The sequence below is a fragment of the Amia ocellicauda genome, chromosome 6, assembly GCF_036373705.1.
Source record: "Amia ocellicauda isolate fAmiCal2 chromosome 6, fAmiCal2.hap1, whole genome shotgun sequence".
NCBI lineage: Eukaryota > Metazoa > Chordata > Actinopteri > Amiiformes > Amiidae > Amia > Amia ocellicauda.
This window is the reverse complement of record NC_089855.1, coordinates 50,256,390-50,271,516: the sequence shown is the minus strand read 5'-3', so window position 1 is coordinate 50,271,516 and position 15,127 is coordinate 50,256,390. Positions and strand designations below refer to the sequence as shown.

The window sequence follows — 15,127 nt, the reverse complement described above, 5'->3', positions numbered from 1 at the left end:
ATAACATAACCCTGCTTTGTATAAGATTTGTGTTGAATAAAAACAAAACTAATGATTCAAAGGCTGTTTTCATTATTTTTTCACTTTAACACGCATGACATCTTTTAAAATCCTCACAAGAACACCCCATCTGTATACATGGCTGGCTAGGGTCGTAAGTAATTGTGTTATAAGGGGGGGTCCACAGTGTCCTGACAAACTCTGCCACTTTTTTATCATTTTGGCCTAAATCCTCACTGTACAAGGACATAATATCGGGGTATGACCTTCCTTTAGATCTATGATATAAGAAAAACACACAGTGTTGACCACAAGTGAAGGTCTGAAGACTTTGTACTTGACGACCGCTGTAAATGGTTTCTTGACAGTTGTTGAGCAGAAAGTTATTGATCTTCCGAGGGAAAGGTCTGAAATCCGGGGGGTTTCCATAGGAATCAAAAAATTCCCCACGGCGGTCCTCCCTTAGATAAATAGCCAGCCAATGTTCTCCGGGCATATTTTTAGGGTGTGTGTTGATTATGTACATTGCAGGTAAATTCTTGATCTTAAATTTAGGCAGCTGGTCGCAGGCGTAGACTCCTTGAAACACTTTCCGTGAGCCGTCCAGGGCATTCATGATGTGGTTGAGCTCTCTGGTGTTCATTTTAATAATAATCATACAGAACGTTTCTCCTCTGATTCACCTCAATAATGTTGTCAAACACAGCATACACGACCATATTTACAGTGCGTGGTAGAGGCTGCTTGAAACGCATCTCCAAACGCATATTGCCCGTCTTCATCAGTGAAAAATGTTGTCCACACTCTTCGTCAGGGGTCAGGTTGAAACCGTACAGGGTGTAACCGCTGCAGTATTCCCGGCGATCGATCAGCAGAGGTTGATCCTTGAGATGGCGACCCGTAGCCAGTACTAGACTGTAATATTCACGAACCGCGTTGCCGTTTTCAAAGTCAGGTTGAAAAGGTCTGGATGGAACCTGCACACCATCGACGTACAGTGCTATAAATTCCGCGTTATAATGTTTAAAGTTAAAGGGGTTCTTGTTGTAAACCCCGGTAAATGCATCATTATCCACGAGACCTATAATAACCTGTTTTGGGAGCTGGCCTAGAAACAGATTTTCCTGGTTCATCACCCGTGTCCCTGCGGGGATACTGTGGACTTTCATATAGACTCTTTCGATCGGGTACTTGGCGTTTGCCGTCATTAAAGCCTGCGCATGTCCTAGTTTAACCGCCGGGGAGACGGATACTTTTTTCACAAACAGCGAGGCCGATAATATGGTCAGTTTATATTTTTCAGTATCAGGGGTCATCAGACAAAAAGCACTTTTACTACGGATCATTTTAATTTTAATGTCTACCCCGTTGAGCATGAGTTTTTCTTGGAAAAATATGTCTGCATGAATATGTCCCATTAGCTCAAAGGTCCTCCCTTCTGTTGAAAAGGCCGTTCTTTTTTGCAAACCCTTATTGAGTCCCTCTGGATCCTGGTCGTCCATAGCTTCCGGGGTGTCTTTGAAGAAAAGGCCGGGGCTGAACTGTTTGCTTAGGGTCTCCTCACTATAATTAAGGATACACTCCATCATGGCCCTATAGGGGTAAGTATTGCTGCTTTGACTAATGAGCCGATCTCCCAGGGTCACATCCACCTGTGAAAACATGGTGGCCACCGGGTAATTGATGACCCCAGCGTTGGCCGTCTTCTCGATTGCATCGTCATCCTCATCAGTCACTTTACAGTTCATTAAAATAAATGTGTTATTCAAATCAATATAATCCTCGCCATTGCCAGCAATAAAAAACTCCAGAGGGGCCGTATCTGAAATTGCGGAAAGAGGGGGTATATCTACATATATGCTCTTATCTATACTCGTTTGAGTGTATGGAACTGTAAACAGATCCAGTTCTGATTTGACGCATTCTTCCGATAGACTGTGGACAAAAGACATTTTTAAAAGATGTATCCTGAGGCTCTATTTGTCTTTCTTTGAGACTTTCTTTTTGCAGGTTTTTTCTTGTGCTGCTTCCTTCTCCGAGTGTTTCCACGATATGTTGGAGAATGAGAGCTTCTTCGTTTTTTGTTAGCCACGGATCTTCGTCGCCCTGGTGGACACATACTGTTTCTTCTTTTACCCCCCCTCCTCGCCATTACCATGAGACCCGAACCCTCCTGCTGCTCATGGCTAGCTGCCCGGTTCATAACATTGGTGAACACGTCACTAACAATATTTTTAGCCGCTGTTTTCAAGTGGGGTCTGGCTATAGCAGAGCCTCTCTTAAGCAGGGGTACGGCCATTCTAAAGAGACCACGAAAGAGTCCTCCTAGACCGGCTCCATACATTGTGGGGGCTCCTACAAAACCGGGCAAGCCGTTCACGGCTTGCATCTTGTAATAATCCACATAGGCGCTAGGATCTACATAACCCCTCGAGGTAGCCATTTTAATAATGTACACACTGTTTCAGGGGTCGAAAATGTAGTTTGACAATAACTTTACCGAAGCGGAAGGGTACGTTGATATTCTGATCCGATTTTACTTCGATCGTGATGTTGTCAAAGTGGGTCTTTGAGACTGGTACGTAGTGTGGCTTGTCATAAGTAATTGTGACCATGTCATTGCTTTTACCTTTAATAAGTACATTTCTCAAAAGGGGGACATAGCTATCCCCGACCCTCTGGTGTGTTATGATATCCGTATACACATAAAGAGTGTAAAAGCCGCCACTGATGTCAGCCGGGAAGGGTGCCACCACTTCTGAGAACCTGCTCTCTGTGTCAGAATAGAACCCTAATATACGCCCCAGTTGTCCTTTGGTTTGAATGCTAATACCAGGTTTTGACACCTTGTACACTCTGTTTTTAATAGGGTTGTAATATAGCTTGATGTTGGGGGTGCCTTCTGAGAACTGTTTATGCATCTCATCTAATATTGTATCCACATTGTCATAATAACCTCCTTGCATCGTGAATGTCCATTGACTCTTTTTAACATCGTCAAAAATGGCGAAGGTGGCATCCTTATCTTGTAAAACAGCCCAAGTGTAAGGATACTGTATTTCCGCCAACCCCACTTCCCACGACCCCCTTAGATCTATAGATTTTCCAAATTGTACCGTGTAACTGGATATTTCATTTTTAGGGTATATATCGAGAGAGGCGTTACTGGGTAGAGTCACGTAGAAGCCTCCTGATTCCATCTTGAGTATCGAAAGTAATGACCCCATCACACCAGCGGGCATGTTGTTATAAGGCTTGAATATCACAAACCTGTTGTTCCGGGACCCAACTATTGAACTTTTCAGGCCATCCAAGCCATTTCACCAACACATATTTTTTCCGGTTCTGGGTTTTCTCAGCTAATATCTTTTCAACTCTGTATACAATGTCTTTACCCACAATAATTTTTTGTAACTCGGCTTCGTAAAACGTTCCTTCTATATCCTCCCCGTCATAGTCTTTTAACCGGTACACGGGGGGGTCTCTAGCCACCTGTTCGGTAACTGTAAAATATTCGTCAGAAAATGTTTGTTCATAACCTTTGGCAAAAGTACTCCTTAGCTTTGAAACGCGAACCACATCACCGATGTTGAACTTATAAGTAGTTTTCCCCTTCTTAATAAATGGGCCGTATAATTTTTTATAGACCTTAAAAGAATTACTTTGATCAACATCTATAGGCTTCATTTTAATACTGGCGTGATACCCTTGGTTGTAAGCATCGATAAAATCCTGAACTTTATCAAAATACTTGAACGTGTTGACCGCTGTAAAATATCTCCACATTTTGGTCTTTATGGTGCGGTTAAACCTCTCCACCACCGATGCCTTAAGCTCATTACCGGTGGTGAAATGATGTATTTTGTGTCTCTTCAGTAGATTCTGAAATTCTCTGTTGAGAAACTCTTTTCCTTTATCAGTCTGCAGTTTTTTAGGACATCGTCCCTGGGACAATATATCCTCAAAGGCCCTTGTCACCGCCCGACCTGTTTTGTTATGTAGAATGCGAGCCCAGGCATATTTTGATAACACATCGATACACATCAACATAAATTTGTGACCATTGTTATGTTTTGATAAATTTGACATATCGACTAGATCCATTTGCCATTGTGAGTCTATGTCAGTTGCATATACACGGTTTCTTTTAAAGTTAATCCTGAGAGGTTTATGTAAGGTATAGGCGTCTTGTTCCCGTAACCATTCTGAAACAACCACATCATTAACCTTCACGCCGGCCTCAGCGAGTCCTCTTTGAAAACCCTTCTTACCCGCCAAACCCCCAATCTTGGCTGGGTTGTAGTATAGTTCATGCATTTGGGGAGCTTGCCGAGTCATTCTGCCAAATAAACACACAGACCCACACTATGCGCAAAGTTTTTATACAAGGTTTTTTATTCAACTTCAGGAGAGCAGATACCCCTTTTTAGACATTTGAGAAAAGTATAACATACACAACAATTTTTTCTACGGTCCAGACAAAAAGAAATCAGATGATTGGTTACTTGATCTATATCAACAAATACCTGTTTCTTTATCTTGTAGGCACACACCTCAGTTACATATGTAAATAAAACAACAATATGACCTATTTTAAAAGTAAACAGAGGGGTATTAAACATGCTCAGTAAAAGGTCATACAGATGTTGATGAAATGGCCTAATATCATTCTTGGCCCCCTTGAGCGCTTCATCCCAGTGTTCGTACCCCCCGGTCTTTGTTACAGCAACCATTAACTTTTCCAGGTTTGAAAGTTGATCCTCATCGATGGTTAAATCTGTAGAGAAAAGGCTCGCGTTGGCTACTTTTCTGTCAAGCACATGGTGTAATAGCGCTCTCAGGTTAGCTGCAGAGTGTTGATGACAGAACCAGTTGCAGCAGCAGTCCAGAACATTCCCCATGTTCAAAGTCCCTTAGTTCAGGTCAGAGTCTGAATCAGTGGCGTAGATGTCGAATTCTTCGTCGCTGCCCCCAGCTTTAACTTCTTTACGGAAGAAATAAGCTTTTAGCTTGCCAGCGGTTTTTCTACTTGGCTCATCCAGGTCATTGAGCAGCTGCCCAAGTTTCTCTATTATAAACGGCTCCTTTTTCAGCTCCAGCAAAATCTCATCTATGATTTTCTGGACTTGTCCAGCAATGACATGTATGTGGGAGTAAGACAGAGCCTTGATTAGTGCCGGTTTCAGCCACGGTTTGTTCAGTCTTCTGTAAAACACGTTGAAATAGAACAGGAAATAGTAACGGTCTGGTTCAAACAAACAACTGTATCTCAACTGACTGGGGTGATTCACTTCACACCCCCGACAGACTTCTTTCAGAGCTCGGTCGATGAGAGCACTCAGAATATACACCAGGGTGCTTTTAACCACTCTGCTTACTTGGACACCTACCCCGGGCATAAATCCTGCGTCTTCATCACGCCCCCGAGACCGTCCGATGCTCATTGGGTCGCCTGGTGGTTTGTGGGGTGTTTCTACATCCATTGGACTGACCCCCTCCTGAGACGCACAGACGGTAGACAGTTCGGCAAAATCGAGGCCCTCCATGAGCTCCAGAGGCTGGGGATCCCCGAGACTCATTTGGACATCCATCGCTCCGCATGTTGTTTCGTCCTGAGGGACCGGGGTCTGAGGTCTTGGAGGGTAACCGCAGTCAGAGGGTTCCGGAGTGTATACAAAATCTGGGGAATAGAACCAGGGGTGATCCCGGGTTTGAAGAGGCCTGTAGAGCCTGTCGACGTCCGCAGCTTTCGGGTAAGACATTCTCTTTAATTTTAAACCATGAATGAATTGTTGCGCCTTTTATCCTATCTCTTCACTACGTCACGACACACCGCCCTCTTAGAAGAGAGTAGACCCTGAGCCGTCAGACCCCCCTCCAACCCCCCACAGGTCGTCTGTTTTATCATCGTCGTCGTCATTCAAGGGGGATATATAATCCATAATCCAGCATATTCTCCTTCTAACAGAATCCAGTTGTGAACATTTGGTCAAGATGTCAAAACCATCATTTATACAGTTTATGACCTCTTTCAAGAACGGCCAGTCCACGGCGTCAAACATAATTTCAGTAACCTGTTTTTCTGGATCCTCCACAACCCCTTCAATAGGGTTTGTAATCAGGGTACTGCTAAACAAAACCTTACGATCAGTAGTTAGAGATAGACTCTTCACCACTGTACCGTAGTTCTGCAAGCTTTCCCATTCACACCTTTCAAAACTCTGAGTCGGAGACTCCGTTTCGCCTTCTCTTGGACCCTCTTGCAAGCCTTCTAGAGTCTTATCCACAAGCCCCAGGTCTCTCCATGCCATCACCTTCAACCAGTCCTCAAAAGAGCATTCAATCACCGTCTCAAAAGGTTCCAACGTACCCTCCTTCTCTCCCAAAGCAAAAAGCTCCACTCCAACATAGCTGGGATCCCTTTTAAAGCGGTAACCCCGTCGACCCCCCCAGAACAACACCCAGGAGCGTTCAATCTTCAAATTGGTGAGTACAGGAACCCTTGCCCGGGATTGTTTCTTGCGGGGCTTCATGTTGATGTCGCTGGACATGTTGAAGAAGCGGGATGTTTCAGATGCTGAGAATTAAAGAGGTATTGCCTAAAAGCAGCGCGGGGTCTTAAATAGAGAGGAGAGTTTCGGGGCGTTGCCTTCAGGGGGGGGGGGGGGGTCTTTATGGGTGGCCTTGTTGTTCAGGGTTTTAGGGGTGTACACTTTCTGACGGATATGACGTAGGAATAATTAAGGAAATAACTCTAAAATCACGCCCCCCAATTATGACGTAGGAATATTAATAAGCTTAGGGCATACGTCATAACAAAATAGGCCGCGCCCAAAAAACCCTACTATCTACTCACAGGTCCTAGGGGAAGAGCAACAGATCCACCTTCCCTGACCGGGAATCGAACCCGGGCCGCGGCGGTGAGAGCGCCGAATCCTGACCACTAGACCACCAGGGACGGCTCCGGAAGTGACCCGCCACACGCTGCACTCTGGGCGCAACTTGGCTCACTCTGGACTTGGCCGTGCGACAGAGCGAGACGTGTGCGTAGAGCAGAAACCTTCATCACGGGCAAGAGGTGGGCAGCCGGCTTGGTTCCATGGTGTAATGGTTAGCACTCTGGACTCTGAATCCAGCGATCCGAGTTCAAGTCTTGGTGGGACCTGGGGCCCTTGGCAGGGGCAGCGGCGGTGAAGCGGTGGTCTCCCTGCGTGAGGGCCTGTGTCTGCGAATAAGGCCTGTTTATGTTCCCTCTTGGGAGGCTTGGAGACGAATTGGCGAAAACTCCGGGTCGGCCTGCTGCGTTCATATTCCTGGTGGTGACCGCGTGGCTTAACGGAGAAGAAGGTGCCTGTGTTGACAGATTACAGATAGATTATTTCCCTTCTTGGAAATCATCGTTAAAGCGAAAAGGAACTTTGTAAACCAGCTAGCTTGGAAGCAACCACGTCAGGGCATTCTTTCAGTGAGACCTCGGTTTTTTACAAGCACGAGTGAAGCTTTAAAAGAAAATGACATAGAATGTTTGCGGCCGTTCATCCAATCAAAAGGTGCAAGCCCGAGTCCGATTGCGGTCTGTCTTCCCTGGGGGCGGGGGGGATTGTGTTTTGTGAGATCCGGGGGAGAGGTGAGGTGGCTTTCTTTGGTGTATGCCAGAGGTCCGGTGAGAGGTTGTCTTTTACAACTGTCCCTCAGTCAATACCAAAAACAGTCCCTGCCAATCTGGGAAAGCCATTCAGTCCACAAACAGAGTTTTGACAAACATCCTGCGGGCTTTTTCTCCACTGTTTGATCCTTTTATCGTTGACAGGAATATCTACAGGGTACGTCCCGAACAGGTGCCTCAATGGCTGTTTGCTAGCTCGATAAATCTAACTTGCTCGGTCTGCATACTATCTTTAATCTAAAACATCATACAGTCTCTTCGGTCTGACTTCGGATCGGAAGATTGAGGGTTGGAGTGCCTTTGCGGTCGTTCCTGGGGTTACGACGTCGAAGCGGCATCTCGGTCGTTTTTGGGGAACTTCGGAAGGGCCAGCCGGCGTGCTAATGCTGCAGCCGTCGCCGGCGCGTTGTGTCTGATAACCTTACGGCAAACAGGCAATGCCTTGCGCCTGTGTCTGCGGCAAGAAAAGTGAGCGACTCTCCCCCGAAACCGGGGCACGAGCGCCTGAGACCTTGGAGAATGCGGGCATCGATCCCGCTGCCTCTCGCATGCTGTAGCGTAAGGTACACTTATACATTTCAATTAAAGAAGTGAATTTATAGTATCACCTTATCACGAATCCTGGAATCTTGTAGAACTCAATTTCTGTAATAATTGGACGAAGACACCAATTCCAAAGATATAAATTGTCAAATGTATTCAAAACAAAGACTAAATGTAGCACTACACTAATTATACAAAAGGGAAAAACTAATTACAATTCAACTCTAGATCAACAAATCGAAGACAAATCACTTCCGTGACCAAATCAAAGACCATGGGATCACATATGATAACACAAATCGTTAAACTAAAAAGGTTATAAACACATTGACTACAATACCGGTTAGTAAGACGAAGGTGAGTCTCTCGTTAGTATTATTAGTCAGACATTAAATAACTACGCAGGTTAGTATTTATGTCAGGTAACTTCTCGTTATATATATATATATATCAGTCTCATTCACGTTTAGGTGCCGAGAAAGATCCTATCATTACTTGTTACCACAATTTCCCTTAACTGATTATTATTCAATGATTAAGGATAGGCAGGGCCACCAATAATCTAATGTCTATTAACTTGTGTCAATTTCAGACTAAACAGTTAAACAGGAATGAGAAGATATTTCTCGGCGTTGACAGATTTTATTTCTAAAATGATCAACAAAACAGTTTAATGCAACACACATTTATATTTAAGAAAACTAAATGATATTACACATTCTAGAGTTATGAATCACAGATTAACATTTCTAATTGATTTCTCAAATGTCATGAATCATGAACTCCAAACTGTTAAACTTATCTGAACTTCGTCGCAGAGAGGCCTCTCTGGCTTCGGGCTCAGATAACAGCACACGGCACGAGGTCCGTGTGGTTTGGAACAAAGGCAGTCCGGTTCGGCTTTGTCCAAGAACTTCCACTCAGTCGATACACCTGGAAGTTGGGGTTTCGCGAAAGTAGAGTCGTTTCCAAACAGATTTTCCACTGGTTTGAAGGCTCCAAGGTTGTGCACAAAATCTTCTTGGCAAGCAGGGTCTCTCACCGTACTTATTTGAAGACAAAGTCTTTGGGGAAAGCAGGGCCGTGTTTGTTCCAAGGGTCAAGTTTCTTAAGACTCAAATAGCTATTTAAATGACTGACACTTTCGTATACAGTCGACTTAGTCAATTGTCCAGCTGTAAAACTCCACTGATCAGGTGGGCACAGGCGGGCAGCGCAGTCTGTAAAGTTCTTTATTTAATAAAGTCCTTTAAAAGAATTCTTCGTACGGCTCAATCTCCTTCTCCCAGTTTAACTCTTCTGTTGCCGGCAAAGACTTAGTTGGTTTCTGGTTCCGGTTCTGGCAACAGAGCTACAGGTTGAGCTGTGGCAGCGAGTTACTGGTTCAGGTGAGAGAGAGCGAGAAAGACTGTCCGCTGTTCCTTATAGTCTGTCAGATCAAGAGGTGATTGGTTCTTGAGTTTTTGAGATTGGATTTCGGTTTCAGCCCCCAGTGTCCTATTGGAGGGGGGCTTGATTTATGACTGATGTCAATCCATGCCATCTTTTGGAAATGCCGGTTGGCCTGGGTTCGTAGCTCTATGTCGGGATTTCGGCTCTCGTCCACTTCAAAGAGTTTTTATCACCTACAGGCCCCTTTCTCCAGACATCTCATAGCAGAATTCCAAACTATTTGGCCTCTTCTTGGTGCCATCCTCCCCAAAACTGTCACTTTGATGCAAACCAGTTCCAAGCTGATGAGCTAAGGGAATCTGATAACTTTGGGGGGGAGAGGTTTTCTTTAGATCAGTGCTTCAGCTCAGAGCCCAAATGCTCTTATCCAAATACACCCAACATAACGCTACAATGCTAAGCGAGCACTCTACCACGTGAGCTGATCCTCAGGGCTCTCGGTGAGGCCGACCCCCACTTCTTCAGTCTTTAAGTGGCACGTCGCGAGTAAGTCCTTTCCTGCGCTTCAGGCAAGCTTGCAGCCAACTGCGGACGACTTTCCTTCCTCGGTGGCAGCCATCGTGCCGCAATAGAAAAGGATTGTCATGAGCAAAACTTTCAAAGTGACCGAAAAGATCACGGCCCGTCGTGTGATGTGATTTACATGAGCTCCAGAAACGTTCATGGACATATGTATATAAGTAAGGATTTAATCACAGATAGAGAGAGAGAAAATGCACCACACAGGTCCTATGGGAAGAGCAACAGATCCACCTTCCCTGGCCGGGAATCGAACCCGGGCCACGGCGGTGAGAGCGCCGAATCCTGACCACTAGACCACCAGGGACGGCTCCGGAAGTGACCCGCCACACGCAGCACTCTGGGCGCAACTTGGCTCAATCTGGACTTGGCCGTGCGACAGATGAGACGTGTGCGTAGAGCAGAAACCTTCGTCACGGGCAAGAGGAGGGCAGCGGGCTTGGTCCCATGGAGTAATGGTTAGCACTCTGGACTCTGAATCCAGCGATCCGAGTTCAAGTCTCGATGGGACCTGGGGCCCTTGGCAGGGGCAGCGGCGGTGAAGCGGTGGTCTCCCTGCGTGAGGGCCTGTGTCTGCGAATAAGGCCTGTTTATGTTCCCTCTTGGGAGGCTTGGAGACGAATTGGTGAAAACTCCGGGTCGGCCTGGTGCGTTCATCTTCCTGGTGGTGACCGCGTGGCTTAACGGAGAAGAAGGTGCCTGTGTTGACAGATTACAGATAGATTATTTCCCTTCTTGGAAATCATCGTTAAAGCGAAAAGGAACTTTGTAAACCAGCTAGCTTGGAAGCAACCACGTCAGGGCATTCTTTCAGTGAGACCTCGGTTTTTTACAAGCACGAGTGAAGCTTTAAAAGAAAATGACATAGAATGTTTGCGGCCGTTCATCCAATCAAAAGGTGCAAGCCCGAGTCCGATTGCGGTCTGTCTTCCCTGGGGGCGGGGGGGATTGTGTTTTGTGAGATCCGGGGGAGAGGTGAGGTGGCTTTCTTTGGTGTATGCCAGAGGTCCGGTGAGAGGTTGTCTTTTACAACTGTCCCTCAGTCAATACCAAAAACAGTCCCTGCCAATCTGGGAAAGCCATTCAGTCCACAAACAGAGTTTTGACAAACATCCTGCGGGCTTTTTCTCCACCGTTTGATCCTTTTATCGTTGACAGGAATTTCTACAGGGTACGTCCCGAACAGGTGCCTCAATGGCTGTTTGCTAGCTCGATAAATCTAACTTGCTCGGTCTGCATACTATCTTTAATCTAAAACATCATACAGTCTCTTCGGTCTGACTTCGGATCGGAAGATTGAGGGTTGGAGTGCCTTTGCGGTCGTTCCTGGGGTTACGACGTCGAAGCGGCATCTCGGTCGTTTTTGGGGAACTTCGGAAGGGCCAGCCGGCGTGCTAATGCTGCAGCCGTCGCCGGCGCGTTGTGTCTGATAACCTTACGGCAAACAGGCAATGCCTTGCGCCTGTGTCTGCGGCAAGAAAAGTGAGCGACTCTCCCCCGAAACCGGGGCACGAGCGCCTGAGGCCTTGGAGAATGCGGGCATCGATCCCGCTGCCTCTCGCATGCTGTAGCGTAAGGTACACTTATACATTTCAATTAAAGAAGTGAATTTATAGTATCACCTTATCACGAATCCTGGAATCTTGTAGAACTCATTTTCTGTAATAATTGGACGCAGACACCAATTCCAAAGATATAAATTGTCAAATGTATTCAAAACAAAGACTAAATGTAGCACTACACTAATTATACAAAAGGGAAAAACTAATTACAATTCAACTCTAGATCAACAAATCGAAGACAAATCACTTCCGTGACCAAATCAAAGACCATGGGATCACATATGATAACACAAATCGTTAAACAAAAAAGGTTATAAACACATTGACTACAATACCGGTTAGTAAGACGAAGGTGAGTCTCTCGTTAGTATTATTAGTCAGACATTAAATAACTACGCAGGTTAGTATTTATGTCAGGTAACTTCTCGTTATATATATATATCAGTCTCATTCACGTTTAGGTGCCGAGAAAGATCCTATCATTACTTGTTACCACAATTTCCCTTAACTGATTATTATTCAATGATTAAGGATAGGCAAGGCCACCAATAATCTAATGTCTATTAACTTGTGTCAATTTCAGACTAAACAGTTAAACAGGAATGAGAAGATATTTCTCGGCGTTGACAGATTTTATTTCTAAAATTATCAACAAAACAGTTTAATACAACACACATTTATATTTAAGAAAACTAAATGATATTACACATTCTAGAGTTATGAATCACAGATTAACATTTCTAATTGATTTCTCAAATGTCATGAATCATGAACTCCAAACTGTTAAACTTATCTGAACTTCGTCGCAGAGAGGCCTCTCTGGCTTCGGGCTCAGATAACAGCACACGGCACGAGGTCCGTGTGGTTTGGAACAAAGGCAGTCTGGTTCGGCTTTGTCAAAGAACTTCCACTCAGTCGATACACCTGGAAGTTGGGGTTTCGCGAAAGTAGAGTCGTTTCCAAACAGATTTTCCACTGGTTTGAAGGCTCCAAGGTTGTGCACAAAATCTTCTTGGCAAGCAGGGTCTCTCACCGTACTTATTTGAAGACAAAGTCTTTGGGGAAAGCAGGGCCGTGTTTGTTCCAAGGGTCAAGTTTCTTAAGACTCAAATAGCTATTTAAATGACTGACACTTTCGTATACAGTCGACTTAGTCAATTGTCCAGCTGTAAAACTCCACTGATCAGGTGGGCACAGGCGGGCAGCGCAGTCTGTAAAGTTCTTTATTTAATAAAGTCCTTTAAAAGAATTCTTCGTACGGCTCAATCTCCTTCTCCCAGTTTAACTCTTCTGTTGCCGGCAAAGACTTAGTTGGTTTCTGGTTCCGGTTCTGGCAACAGAGCTACAGGTTGAGCTGTGGCAGCGAGTTACTGGTTCAGGTGAGAGAGAGCGAGAAAGACTGTCCGCTGTTCCTTATAGTCTGTCAGATCAAGAGGTGATTGGTTCTTGAGTTTTTGAGATTGGATTTCGGTTTCAGCCCCCAGTGTCCTATTGGGGGGGGCTTGATTTATGACTGATGTCAATCCATGCCATCTTTTGGAAATGCCGGTTGGCCTGGGTTCGTAGCTCTATGTCGGGATTTCGGCTCTCGTCCACTTCAAAGAGTTTTTATCACCTACAGGCCCCTTTCTCCAGACATCTCATAGCAGAATTCCAAACTATTTGGCCTCTTCTTGGTGCCATGCTCCCCAAAACTGTCACTTTGATGCAAACCAGTTCCAAGCGGATGAGCTAAGGGAATCTGATAACTTTGGGGGGGAGAGGTTTTCTTTAGATCAGTGCTTCAGCTCAGAGCCCAAATGCTCTTATCCAAATACACCCAACATAACGCTACAATGCTAAGCGAGCACTCTACCACGTGAGCTGATCCTCAGGGCTCTCGGTGAGGCCGACCCCCACTTCTTCAGTCTTTAAGTGGCACGTCGCGAGTAAGTCTTTCCTGCGCTTCAGGCAAGCTTGCAGCCAACTGCGGACGACTTTCCTTCCTCGGTGGCAGCCATCGTGCCGCAATAGAAAAGGATTGTCATGAGCAAAACTTTCAAAGTGACCGAAAAGATCACGGCCCGTCGTGTGATGTGATTTACATGAGCTCCAGAAACGTTCATGGACATATGTATATAAGTAAGGATTTAATCACAGATAGAGAGAGAGAAAATGCACCACACAGGTCCTATGGGAAGAGCAACAGATCCACCTTCCCTGGCTGGGAATCGAACCCGGGCCGCGGCGGTGAGAGCGCCGAATCCTGACCACTAGACCACCAGGGACAGCTCCGGAAGTGACCCGCCACACGCAGCACTCTGGGCGCAACTTGGCTCAATATGGACTTGGCCGTGCAACAGATGAGACGTGTGCGTAGAGCAGAAACCTTCGTCACGGGCAAGAGGAGGGCAGCGGGCTTGGTCCCATGGAGTAATGGTTAGCACTCTGGACTCTGAATCCAGCGATCCGAGTTCAAGTCTCGGTGGGACCTGGGGCCCTAAGCAGGGGCAGTGGTGGTGAAGCGGTGGTCTCCCTGCGTGAGGGCCTGTGTCTGCGAATAAGGCCTATTTATGTTCCCTCTTGGGAGGCTTGGAGACGAATTGGCGAGAACTCCGGGTCGGCCTGGTGCGTTCATCTTCCTGGTGGTGACCGCGTGGCTTAACGTAGAAGAAGGTGCCTGTGTTGACAGATTACAGATAGATTATTTCCCTTCTTGGAAATCATCGTTAAAGCGAAAAGGAACTTTGTAAACCAGCTAGCTTGGAAGCAACCACGTCAGGGCATTCTTTCAGTGAGACCTCGGTTTTTTACAAGCACGAGTGAAGCTTTAAAAGAAAATGACATAGAATGTTTGCGGCCGTTCATCCAATCAAAAGGTGCAAGCCCGAGTCCGATTGCGGTCTGTCTTCCCTGGGGGCGGGGGGGATTGTGTTTTGTGAGATCCGGGGGAGAGGTGAGGTGGCTTTCTTTGGTGTATGCCAGAGGTCCGGTGAGAGGTTGTCTTTTACAACTGTCCCTCAGTCAATACCAAAAACAGTCCCTGCCAATCTGGGAAAGCCATTCAGTCCACAAACAGAGTTTTGACAAACATCCTGCGGGCTTTTTCTCCACCGTTTGATCCTTTTATCGTTGACAGGAATTTCTACAGGGTACGTCCCGAACAGGTGCCTCAATGGCTGTTTGCTAGCTCGATAAATCTAACTTGCTCGGTCTGCATACTATCTTTAATCTAAAACATCATACAGTCTCTTCGGTCTGACTTCGGATCGGAAGATTGAGGGTTGGAGTGCCTTTGCGGTCGTTCCTGGGGTTACGACGTCGAAGCGGCATCTCGGTCGTTTTTGGGGAACTTCGGAAGGGCCAGCCGGCGTGCTAATGCTGCAGCCGTCGCCGGCGCGTTGTG

General features: G+C 46.0%; 5 non-coding genes across 5 annotated transcripts; 2 read left to right on the top strand and 3 right to left on the bottom strand.

Moving 5' to 3' along the window:
* Positions 1-6,886: 6,886 nt before the first annotated feature.
* On the bottom strand, positions 6,887-6,958 carry trnae-cuc (transfer RNA glutamic acid (anticodon CUC)). Its single transcript has one exon. It is a non-coding gene; the product is annotated as a tRNA-Glu (tRNA).
* Positions 6,959-7,093: 135 nt separating this feature from the next.
* trnaq-cug (transfer RNA glutamine (anticodon CUG)) lies at positions 7,094-7,165 on the top strand. The gene has a single exon. It is a non-coding gene; the product is annotated as a tRNA-Gln (tRNA).
* Positions 7,166-10,415: 3,250 nt separating this feature from the next.
* Positions 10,416-10,487, bottom strand: trnae-cuc (transfer RNA glutamic acid (anticodon CUC)). The gene has a single exon. It is a non-coding gene; the product is annotated as a tRNA-Glu (tRNA).
* A 3,450-nt stretch (positions 10,488-13,937) lies between these two features.
* On the bottom strand, positions 13,938-14,009 carry trnae-cuc (transfer RNA glutamic acid (anticodon CUC)). The gene has a single exon. It is a non-coding gene; the product is annotated as a tRNA-Glu (tRNA).
* A 134-nt stretch (positions 14,010-14,143) lies between these two features.
* trnaq-cug (transfer RNA glutamine (anticodon CUG)) lies at positions 14,144-14,215 on the top strand. The gene has a single exon. It is a non-coding gene; the product is annotated as a tRNA-Gln (tRNA).
* Positions 14,216-15,127: the final 912 nt, after the last annotated feature.